Raw genomic sequence first — 12,277 nt, 5'->3', positions numbered from 1 at the left:
AAACCTCGGTCCAATGAAATTAGACATGGCTTCACAGCCAGCCAGATTTCAACAGATCATCATGAAACTCTAGAATTCATTCTTAAGAACTCTAAAGAAAAAATATCTAATCTAAGCAACAAGATGAACCGTCAGTTGTCCATACTCGAACAATCCCCGGCAACGGCACCAAAAACTTGGTATGCGAAATTGTGATCAATACTTTTCACAACACAAATAATCCCCGGTGATGAATCCAAAAACTTGGTGTTCAAAACCATGGCATAAACACAACTTCGCACAACTAACTAGCAAGTGTACTGGGTTGTCCAAGTAATAAACCTTACGCGAGTAAGGGTCGATCCCACAGAGATTGTTGGTATGAAGCAAGCTATGGTCACCTTGTAAATCTTAGTCAGGCAGACTCAAATGGATATGAATGATGATATACGAATAAAACATAAAGATAAAGATAGAGATACTTATGTAATTCATTGGTAGGAATTTCAGATAAGCGTATGAAGATGCTTGTCTCTTCCGTCTCTCTGCTTTCCTACTGTCTTCATCCAATCCTTCTTACTCCTTTCCATGGCAAGCTTATGCAAGGGTTTCACCGTTGTCAGTGGCTACCTCCCATCCTCTCAGTGGAAATGTTCAACGCACCCTGTCATGGCACGGCTATCCATCTGTCGGTTCTCAATCAGGCCGGAATAGAATCCAGTGATTCTTTTGCGTCTGTCACTAACGCCCCGCCTTCAGGAGTTTGAAGCTCGTCACAGTCATTCAATCATTGAATCCTACTCAGAATACCACAGACAAGGTTAGACCTTCCGGATTCTCTTGAATGCCGCCATCAGTTCTAGCCTATACCACGAGGACTCTAATCTCACGGAATGGCTGGCTCGAGGCGAGCACTCGGTTGTCAGGCGGTCAACCATGCATCGTGTATCAGGAATCCAAGAGATATTCACCCAATCTAAGGTAGAACGGAGGTGGTTGTCAGGCACACGTTCATAGGTGAGAATGATGATGAGTGTCACGGATCATCACATTCATCAAGTTGAAGAACAAGTGATATCTTGGAACAAGAACAAGCGGAATTGAATAGAAGAACAAGAGTAATTGCATTAATACTCGAGGTACAGCAGAGCTCCACACCTTAATCTATGGTGTGTAGAAACTCCACCGTTGAAAATACATAAGAACAAGGTCTAGGCATGGCCAAATGGCCAGCCTCCCAAAGAGGGTTCAATCATAAAAACATGATCAAAAGCTCCAAATACAATAGTAAAAGGTCCTATATATAGAGAACTAGTAGCCTAGGGTGTACATAGATGAGTAAATGACATAAAAATCCACTTCCGGGCCCACTTGGTGCGTGCTTGGGCTGAGCATTGAAGCATTTACGTGTAGAGACTCTTCTTGGAGTTAAACGCCAGCTTTTATGCCAGTTTGGGCGTTTAACTCCCATTCTTGTGCCAGTTCCGGCGTTTAACGCTGGAAATTCTGAGGGTGACATTGAACGCCGGTTTGGGCCATCAAATCTTGGGCAAAGTATGGACTATCATATATTGCTGAAAAGCCCAGGATGTCTACTTTCCAACGCCGTTGAGAGCGCGCCAATTGAGCGTTTGTAGCTCCAGAAAATCTGCTTCGAGTGCAGGGAGGTCAGAATCCAACAGCATCTGCAGTCCTTTTTAGTCTCTGAATCAGATTTTTGCTCAGGTCCCTCAATTTCAGCCAGAAAATACCTGAAATCACAGAAAAACACACAAACTCATAGTAAAGTCCAGAAAAGTGAATTTTAACTAAAAACTAATAAAAATATACTAAAAACTAACTAGATCATACTAAAAATATACTAAAAACAATGCCAAAAAGCGTACAAATTATCCGCTCATCACAAACCAATGGACATGAGGTACGACGGGACCCAAGACCCGCAGGAGCACCTCACAGCCTTTGAGGCCATAATAAACCAGGAGGGAGTGGGAGACGAAGTAAGGTGCCGCGCCTTCCCAGTTACCCTAGCAGACCCTGTGATACGGTGGTTCAATAGCCTCCCGAAGGGATCCGTGGCCGGCTTCTCGGATATCAGCCGTGCCTTCTTAGCATAGTTCACCACCAAAATTGTGAAGTACTTAGAAAAAGGGCAAAACGAGCAGGAAGTACTTAGATCGTTTCAATGATGAATGTTTAGAAATCGAAGGGTTAACAGACTCGGTCGCTAGTCTCTGCCTGACGAATGGACTCCTTAACGAGGACTTCAGAAAGCACCTCACCACAAGACCGGTCTGGACGATGCATGAGATCCAAACGGTAGCTCGCGAATACATTAATGATGAGGAAGTCAGCCAAGTTGTTACTGCCAACAAACGGTAGCCCTCCTACCCTCAACCCAGGCAGCACGACAATGGAGAAAGAGAGAAGGAACACGCTAGAAACGGCGGCCCAAGCAAGGCACCCAGGCCATTTCCTCGTGTGGGAAAATTCACCAATTACACTCCCCTCACCTTTCCCATCATGGAGGTTTACCAACAAATAGTTGAGAAGAGAATCTTGTCAAAGCCCTGTCCGCTGAAAGACCGAACTGGTAGGAACAAGAGCCTCTACTGTGATTACCACAAGAGCTACAAACACAAAACGCAGAACTATTTCGACCTGAAAGACGCACTAGAACAAGCAATCAGGGACGGGAAACTAGCTGAATTCTCTCATCTCATCAGGGAACCGAGGAGAGAGGTCGCGACCACGATGGGGAAGACAAGACCCGAACGGTGAAGCGGCGACAAGAGCCAAGGGACGAGGACCACGGTCTTACCGTGGTGAATGTAGTAACCGCGAGAAGCACGGCCCCAAGATCGAGATCCGCACACAGAAAAGATGCCAAAGTCCTGGCGATCTCCTCCTCCCCTTCACAAAGTTCCAAAAGGGCCCCATCCATTTCTTTCAGCCAGGAAGACCAATGGTTCGACGAGATCTTGAAAAACCCCCCATAGTCATCACAGCCAGGGTGAGAACCGGCCTCGTCAAACGGATCCTTATAGACACAGGGGCAGACTCGAATATTATGTTTCGCAACGTCTTCGACGCATTAGGACTGCGGGACACCGACCTGACGACTCACCAGCACAGTGTCGTAGGGCTAGGCGATCACTTCATCAAGCCAGACGGGATAATCTCCCTGCCGGTCTCCATTGGAGGAGAACAGGGACGGAGATCGATTATGGCCGAGTTCGTAGTTCTGCGAGACTCCACGGCCTATATCATATTAGGGAGAAAGACCATCAACGATGTCGGAGCAATAATCAGCACAAAGATGCTAGTGATGAAGTTTGTCACAGACAGCGGATCTGTGGGGTCCATAAAAGGAGAGTTGGAAACAGCGGTCATTTGCGACAATACCAGCCTCTCCTTGAGGAAAAAGTCCAAAGAAGCATCGGGGGTGTTCCTCGCCGACCTGGATGCCAGAGTAGATGACAACCCTAGACCAGAACCAGAGGGAGACCTAGAGAAGTTCAGGGTCGGGGACACGGAGGAAAAGTTCACGTTCGTGAATAGAAATCTCCCACAGGAATTGAAAGAACCTTTGGTAGAAATGATCAGGGCCAATGGCGACTTATTTGCCTGGATGCCAGCCGATATGCCGTCAAGCTTGGAGCCCGACCAGTGGCTCAGAGGAGAAGGAAGATGTCACAAGAAAGAGCAGAGGAGGTGGCCAAGCAAATGGCCAGCCTCTTAGAAGCAGGTTTTATTTGAGAACTAGACTACTCAACCTGGTTGTCGAATGTAGTTCTGGTAAAAAAGCACAACAGGAGATGGAGAATGTGTGTAAACTACTCCAATCTTAACAAAGCATGCCCCAAGGACTGCTACCCCCTTCCCAATATTGACGCGCTTGTTGATGCAGTGGTAAGATACCGGTACCTTAGCTTTATGAATGACTACTCCAGCTACAATCAGATACCGATGCACCGGCCTGACGAGGACAAGACAACATTCATAACACCGAAAGAAATCTACAGCTTGAAAAATGTGGGGACCACATACCAGAGACTAATGAACAAGATATTCAGCGATCTCATAGGCAAGACGGTGGAAGTCTATGTAGACAACATCCTCGCGAAGACCACCCGACTAGATGATCTCCTAGGCGACTTGAGAAACGTGTTTGCATCCCTCTGACAAAATGGCATGAGGCTCAACCCGCTCAAATATGTCTTTGCCATGGAGGCCGGAAAATTTCTGGGATTCATGATCACTCAAAAGGGGGTAGAAGCCAATCCTGAAAAATGCCAAGTAATACTACAAATGAAGAGCCCAGGCTGTATCAAAGACGTCCAGAGGTTGGCAGGAAGACTCACCACACTATCCCGCTTCCTCGGAGCGTCGGCGAAAAAAGTCCTTCCCTTTTTCAATCTAATGAGGAAAGGAATAGTGTTCGAATGGGCCCCTGCATGCGAAGAAGCGTTCAAACACTTCAAAGAGATCCTGGCAACACCCCCCGTACTCGGGAGGCCCAAAGGCGGGGAACCACTTTACCTATACCTGGCCATATCGCGGCAGTCTTGGTGCGGGAAGAAGGAAAGGCCCAACAGCCAATCTACTTCGTGAGTAGAGCGCTACAAGGAACAGAAATGAGGTATAGCGAACTGGAAAAACTAGCACTGGCGCTCTTGACCTCTTCCTGCAAACTAAAGCAATACTTCCAAGGCCACCAGATCGTTGTGAGAACAGACCAAGGAATCCACCAGGTACTCCAAAAACCCAACCTAGCAGGAAGAATGATGACTTGGGCCATTGAACTCTCCCAATACGACCTGCAGTATGAGCCCCGGCACGCAATCAAGGCACAGGCAATAGCCGACTTTCTGGTAGAAGTAACGGGGGACCCCACCGAGAAAACGGGCACGCGGTGGAGACTCCACGTGGACGGAGCCTCCAACCAAAAGTCCGAAGGAGCCGGGGTGATCTTGGAAAGTCCTGTCGGGGTCGTATACGAGCAATCGATCAAATTTGAGTTCCCGATATCAAACAACCAAGCGAAATATGAGGCCCTCTTAGGGGGCTTGGCCTTAGCTCGTGAAGTCGGAGTAACAAGGCTTGAGGTGTGCAGCGACTCACAGGTCGTCACCTCTCAGGTAAACGGGAGCTACCAGGCCAGAGACTCGTTGCTACAAAAGTACTTGGAAAATGTTAAAGAATTGAGCAGCCAGTTCGATGAGGTCATGATCCAACATGTCCCGAGGGAAAGAAACACACGAGCGGATCTCCTATCCAAGTTAGCAAGCACAAAACCAGGAGTAGGCAACCGATCTCTCATCCAAGGCATGCTAAAGGAACCGGCAGTTACCCTCCACCTGACAAAGGCAAACCCCTCCTAGTTGGACCCAATCGTCGATTTCCTCGAAAGCAGCAGACTCCCTGATGACGAGAAAGTAGCCAAAGCGTTGAGAAGGGAGGCAGCCAAGTACATAACTATACAGGGACAACTTTTCAAAAAGGGACTCAGCCAGCCCCTATTGAAGTGCCTACATCCCGAGCAAACGGACTACGTGCTCCAGGAGGTCCATGAAGGATGCTGCGGCCACCATATCAGGGGCAAAGCCCTAGCAAGAAAGCTCATCCGAGCCAGATACTACTGGCCATCAATGATGGAAGACTCCAAGGAATTTGTGAAAAAATGCACCAAGTGTCAAGAGAACGCCAATTTTCACAGAGCACCAGCTTCCGAACTAAGCCTACTCACAACCTCTCGACCCTTCGCCCAATGGGGAGTCGACCTCCTTGGACCTTTCCTGGTCAGCCCAGGGCAAGTCAAATACCTCATAGTCGCCATCGACTACCACACCAAGTGGATGGAGGCCGAGGCACTAGCCAGCATATCCTCAGCCAATTATAGGAAGTTTATGTGGAGACAGGTGATAACTCGATTCGGCATCCCAGAAGTCGTCGTCTCAGACAATGGGACGCAATTCACTGACAAGAAGTTCATAGAATTCCTCAACAGCCTGGGTATAAAGTAGAAGTTCTCTTCAGTAGAACACCCCCAAACAAACGGACAGGTCAAATCCGCAAATAAGGTGATCTTACAAGGCCTCAAAAAATGGTTGGGTGACAAGAAAGGTGCATGGATCGACGAACTTCCTTCAGTCCTTTGGTCTTACCGTACAACCGAGCAATCCACCACAGGAAAAACCCCATTCTGCCTGACATATGGAGTAGACGCAATAATACCCGTGGAAATCGTTGAGCCGAGCCTGCGACTACTTCTGAAAGGGGTAGAAGAAGCAGTGGAGAAAGACTTGGTAGATGAGGCAAGGGAGATGGCCCATTTGACAGAAGTAGTGCTAAAGCAAAGGAAAGCCCTGCGTTATAATGCCAAAGTGCTCAAGAGGGAATTCGAAAAGGATGACCTGGTCCTGTGACGCAATGACATAGGGCTCACGACCCAAGGGGAAGGAAAGCTCGCGGCAAATTGGGAAGGACCCTACAGGGTCAAAGAGGTGCTCAGCAAAGGCGCATACAAGTTGGAGAAGCTCAACGGCAGGGAGATACCGAGAACTTGGAACGTAGGTAACTTGAGAAGATTTTATTCCTAGCTCGAGCACGCCGGCTAGGCGGTTCGGCGACTTTAGTGATTTACTGTCGTTTAAACTCTTACTACGACTATATCTCTGTTTAACTGCCGATTAATGTTTACTTAACAAATTTGCTCTTCCATTTTTGCTCAACTACGCACCCTACAATAAATACGTCCCTCGTAAACGAACGATAAGCGGGACAACAACACGGCACCCCGGGACTGATTACTCCGGAAGCCAACCAACTTAAAAAGCCATAATAAACGGCCACGATAATAATAAAGGCAAAACGTGGCCCCGCCAAAAATACCAACATAACGGTAAACGAATAAACGAGCAACGGCCATAGGGAAATAACATACTACTGGACAAACTAAAAAATGTATCCACAAACCGACCAAATGGCTAATAAAGTACGACAAAAAGTTTCAAAAGTTTTACAACAGAGCCACGAAAAACACAAGGTACAAGAGATCACTTCCTAGGCATATCAACAATCTTGCCATCCTTAATCGTCTTGAAAACGCTGATTGCCGATGTGTCGAAGTCTGGAGCAACGATCTTCACCTGAGCCTTAAGAGCCTCTTCGGTCATGAAGATCGCACTCTTTCCTTGTTCTCTAACCTCTATATGCTTCTTCTTGAGTCCCTCAGCCTTGTCCTGAGCAGTCTTAGCAGCCGTAATGGTCGTATCCCGTTCTTTTTCCAAGGCGACCACTCGACTTTGCACGGCACTCAGCTGGCTCTCCATAGTCATCTACCGCTCAGTCAAACGAGATACAGAGGCATCAACAATCTTTAACTTTTCTTCAGCGGACGCGGCCTTTTCCTCGGCAATCTTATGTTTCTCCTTTGCCTCGGTCAGCTGCCCCTAGAGTGTTTCAACTTGAGCCTTGAGTTTATTGTTGGCCGTGGCGGCAATCTCGAGCTTCCGACGCTGCGACGCCATACCCGACAACTCAAACTCTGCCTTCTGAGTTATGGCTGTGACAGGCAAAATTGTGATTTACACTTTTTATAACTCGAACAATTCTTAGTAATGGCTCCAAAAACTTGGTGCACACTACTATGGTTCACTCTCATTCTTCACAACTTCGCACAACTAACCAGTAAGTACACTGGGTCGTCCAAGTAATAAACCTAACGTGAGTAAGGGTCGATCACACGGAGATTATTGGTATGAAGCAAGCTATGGTCATCTTGTAAATCTCAGTCAGGCAGATTCAAATGGTAATAATAATTTTTGAATATAAGGATAAATAAATAGAAAATAAAGATAAAAATACTTATGTAAATCATTGGTGAGAATTTCAGATAAGTGTATGGAGATGCTTTGTCCCTTCTGAATCTCTGCTTTCTTACTGCCTTTCTTCGATCCTTCTTACTCCTTTCCATGGCAAGCTATATGTAGGGCATCACCGTTGTCAATGGCTACTTCACATCCTCTCAGTGAAAATGATCCAAATGCTCTTGTCACAGCACGGCTAATCATCTGTCGGTTCTCGATCATGTCAGAATAGAATTCATTTATTCTTTTGCGTCTGTCGCCACGCCCAACAATCGCGAGTTTGAAGCTCGTCACAGTCATTCAATCCCTGAATCCTACTCGGAATAACACAGACAAGATATAGACTTTCCGGATTCTTAAGAATGGCCGCCAAAGGGTTCTAGCTTATACCATGAAGATTCTGATTAAGGAATCCAAGAGATACACGCTCGATCTAAGGTAGAACGGAAGTGGTTGTCAGTCACGCGTTCATAAGGACAGATGATGATGAGTGTCACGGATCATCACATCCATTAGGTTAAAGTACAGCGAATATCTTAGAATAAGAATAAGCATGAATTGAATAGAAAATAGTAGTAATGGAATTAAAACTCGAGGTACAACAGAGCTCCACACCCTTAATCTATGATGTGTAGAAACTCCACCGTTGAAAATACATAAGTGATGGTTCAGGCATGGTCGAATGGCCAGCCCCCCTGAAGGTCTAAAATTGCATACACTGACTAAAGATCAATCAAAAGACGTCTAATACAATAGTAAAATGTCCTATTTATATTAGACTAGTTACTAGGGTTTACATAAATAAGTCTAAATGCATAAATCCACTTCTGGAACCTACTTTGGTGTGTGCTTGGGCTGAGCTTGAGCTTTACACATGCAGAGGCTTCTCTTGGAGTTAAACGCCAAGTTGTAATGTGTTTTTGGCGTTTAACTCTGGTTTGTGATGTGTTTCTGGCGTTTTACTCCAGAATGCAGCATGGAACCAGCGTTGAACGCCAGTTTGCGTCATCTAAACTCGAACAAAGTATGAACTATTATATATTGTTGGAAATCTCTGGATGTCTATTTTCCAACGCCATTGAGAGTGCGCCATTTGGAGTTCTGTAGCTCCAAAAAATTCATCTCGAGTGCAGGGAGGTCAGAATCCAACAGCATCAGCAGTCCTTTTTCAGCCTAAATCAGATTTTTGCTCAGGTCCCTCAATTTCAGCCAGAAAATACCTGAAATCATAGAAGAATACACAAACTCATAGTAAAGTCCAGAAATGTGAATTTTGCATAAAAACTAATGAAAACATCCCTAAAAGTAGCTAGATCCTACTAGAAACTACCTAAAAACAATGCCAAAAAGCGTATAAATTATCCGCTCATCACAACACCAAACTTAAATTGTTGCTTGTCCTCAAGCAACTGAAAATTAAATAGGATAAAAAGAAGAGAATATACTATAAATCTCAAAATATCAATGAATATTAGTTCTAATTAGATGAGCGGGACTTGTAGCTTTTTGCTTCTGAACAGTTTTGGCATCTCACTTTATCCCTTGAAGTTTAGAATGATTGGCATCTATAGGAATTTAGAGTTCAGATAGTGTTATTGATTCTCCTAGTTAAGTATGTTGATTCTTGGACACAGCTACTTTTATGAGTCTTGGCCGTGGCCTTAAGCACTTTGTTTTCCAGTATTACCACCGGATACATAAATGTCACAAACACATGACTGGATGAATCTTTTCAGATTGTGACTTAGCTTTGCTAAAGTCCCCAGTTAGAGGTGTCCAGAGCTCTTAAGCACACTCTTTTTGCTTTGGATCTCGACTTTAACCACTCAGTCTCAAGCTTTTCACTTGGACCTGCATGCCACAAGCACATGGTTAGGGACAGCTTGATTTAGCAGCTTAGGCCTGGATTTTATTTCCTTGGGCCCTCCTATTCATTGATGCTCAAAGCCTTGGATCCTTTTTACCCTTGCCTTTTGGTTTTAAGGGCTATTGGCTTTTTCTGCTTGCTTTTTCTTTTTCTTTCTTAAATTTTTTTTTTTCGCAAGCTTTGTTCTTCACTGCTTTTTCTTGCTTCAAGAATCAATTTTATGATTTTTCAGATTATCAATAACATTTTTCTTTGTTCATCATTCTTTCAAGAGCCAATAATTTTAACATTCATAAACAACAAGATCAGAAATATGCACTGTTCAAGCATTCATTCAGAAAACAAAAAGTATTATCACCACATCAATATAATTAAACTAATTTCAAGGATGAATTCGAAACTCATGTACTTCTTTTTCTTTTGTATTAAAAACATTTTCATTTAAGAAAGGTGAAGGATTTATGAAATTATTCATAGCTTTAAGACATAGACACTAGACACTAATGATCATGTAGTAAAGACTCAAAACATAGACAAACATAGAGCATAAAAATCGAAAAACAGAGAGATAAGAACAAGGAAGTTAAGGAATGAGTCTACCTTAGTGATGGTGGTGCCTTCTTCTTGAAGGACCAATGGCGTCCTTGAGCTCCTCTATGTCTCTTCTTTGCCTTTGTTGCTCCTCTCTCATAGCTCTTTGATCTTCTCTAATCTCATTGAGAATGATGGGGTGCTCTTGGTGTTCCACCTTTAATTGGGTCATGTCATGACTCAATCCTTCTAGAGAAGTGTTGAGTTATTTCCAATAGTTATTTAGAGGAAAATGCATCCCTTGAGGCATCTCAGAGATTTCTTGATGATGAGCTTCCTCATGCGTCTCTTGAAATCCATGAATAGGCTCTCTTGTTTACTCCATCCTCTTCTTAGTGATGGGCTTGTCCTCTTCAATGAGGATGTCTCCTTCTATGACAACTCCAGCTGAGTAGCATAGATGGTAAATGAGATGAGGAAAATCTAGCTTTGCCAAGGTGGAGGGCTTTTCGGCTACTTTGTTGAGTTCTAGAGAGATGACTTCATGAACTTCTACTCCCTCTCCAATCATGATGCAATGGATCATGATGGCCCGATCCACAGTTACTTCGAATCGGTTGCTAGTGGGGATGATGGAGTGTTGGATGAACTCCAACCATCCTCTAGCCACAGGCTTAAGATCCAGTCTTCTCAATTAAATCGGCTTGTCTTTTGAGTCTCTTTTCCATTGAGCTCCTTTCACACATATGTCCATGAGGACTTGGTCTAACCTTTGACCAAAGTTGACCCTTCTAGTGTAGGGGCGTGCGTCTTCTTGCATTATAGGTAAGTTGAACGCCAACCTCACATTTTCCAGACTGAAATCTAAGAATTTCCCCCGAACCATTGTAAGATAATTCTTTGGATTTGGGTTCATACTTTGATCATGGTTCCTAGTGATCCATGCATTGGCATAGAACTCTTGGACCATTAAGATTCTGACTTTTTGAATGGAGTTGGTAAGAACTTTCCAACCTCTTTTTTTTATCTCATGTCGGATCTCCGAATACTCATTTTTCTTGACCATGAAAGGGACCTTAGGGATCACCTTCTTCTTGGCCACAACTTCATAGAGGTTTCTCCGGTCTTAGGTGCCATAAATGGTTATGAAAAAATAAAAAAGCTATGTTTTTACCACACCAAACTTAGAATGTTGCTCGTCCTCGAGCAGAAGAAGAAAGAATAGAAGAAGAAGATATGGAGGAGAGAGAGAAAGGTGTATTCGTCCAAGAGGGAGAAGAGAGGGTTGTGTTGTGTGAAAATGAAGAAGGAAAGAGTGGTTTATATAGGAGTGGGAGAGGGTAATAGGTTCGATCATTTAGGGTGGGTGTGGGTGGGAAAGAGATTTTGAATTTGAAGGCAGGTGGGATTTATGGGGAAGAGAAGATGGATGTGAGTGGTGAAGAGGTGATGGGGAAGAGAGATTGAGGTGATTGGTAAAGGGTGTTTGGGGAAGAGTATTATTGGATTGTGTGAAGAGGAGAGAAGGTGAGTTGAGGTAGGTGGGAATTCTGTGGGGTCCACAGACCCTGAGGTGATCCTGTGGGATCCACAGATCCTGAGGTGTCAAGGATTTCTCATCACTGCACCCTTTAGGCGTGTAAAATGTCCTTTGTATGCAATCCTGACGTTTAACGCTAGACTGCAGCATGTTTCTAGCGTTGAACGCCACTTTCATACTTGTTTTGGGCGTTCAACGCCAATCTGCAGCATGTTTCTGGCGTTAAACGCCACTTCCATGCTTGCTTCTGGCGTTTAACGCCAGTCTGATGCTTCTTTCTGGCATTAAACGCCAGCTTTCCGCAGGGTGCAATCCTGGCGTTTAAATGTCAGACTGCTGTTTGTTTCTGGCGTTCAACGCCAGCTTCATGCTCTGTTCTTGCGTTTAAACGCCAGTAAGCTCTTCCTCTAGGGTGTGCTTTTTCTTCTGCTGTTTTTGATTCTATTTTTAATTTTTGCAATTGTTTTGTGACTCCACATGATCATAAAC

The sequence above is a fragment of the Arachis hypogaea genome, chromosome 6 (assembly GCF_003086295.3).
Source record: "Arachis hypogaea cultivar Tifrunner chromosome 6, arahy.Tifrunner.gnm2.J5K5, whole genome shotgun sequence".
Taxonomy (NCBI): Eukaryota; Viridiplantae; Streptophyta; class Magnoliopsida; order Fabales; family Fabaceae; genus Arachis; species Arachis hypogaea.
Note: the sequence above shows the minus strand (reverse complement) of the source record.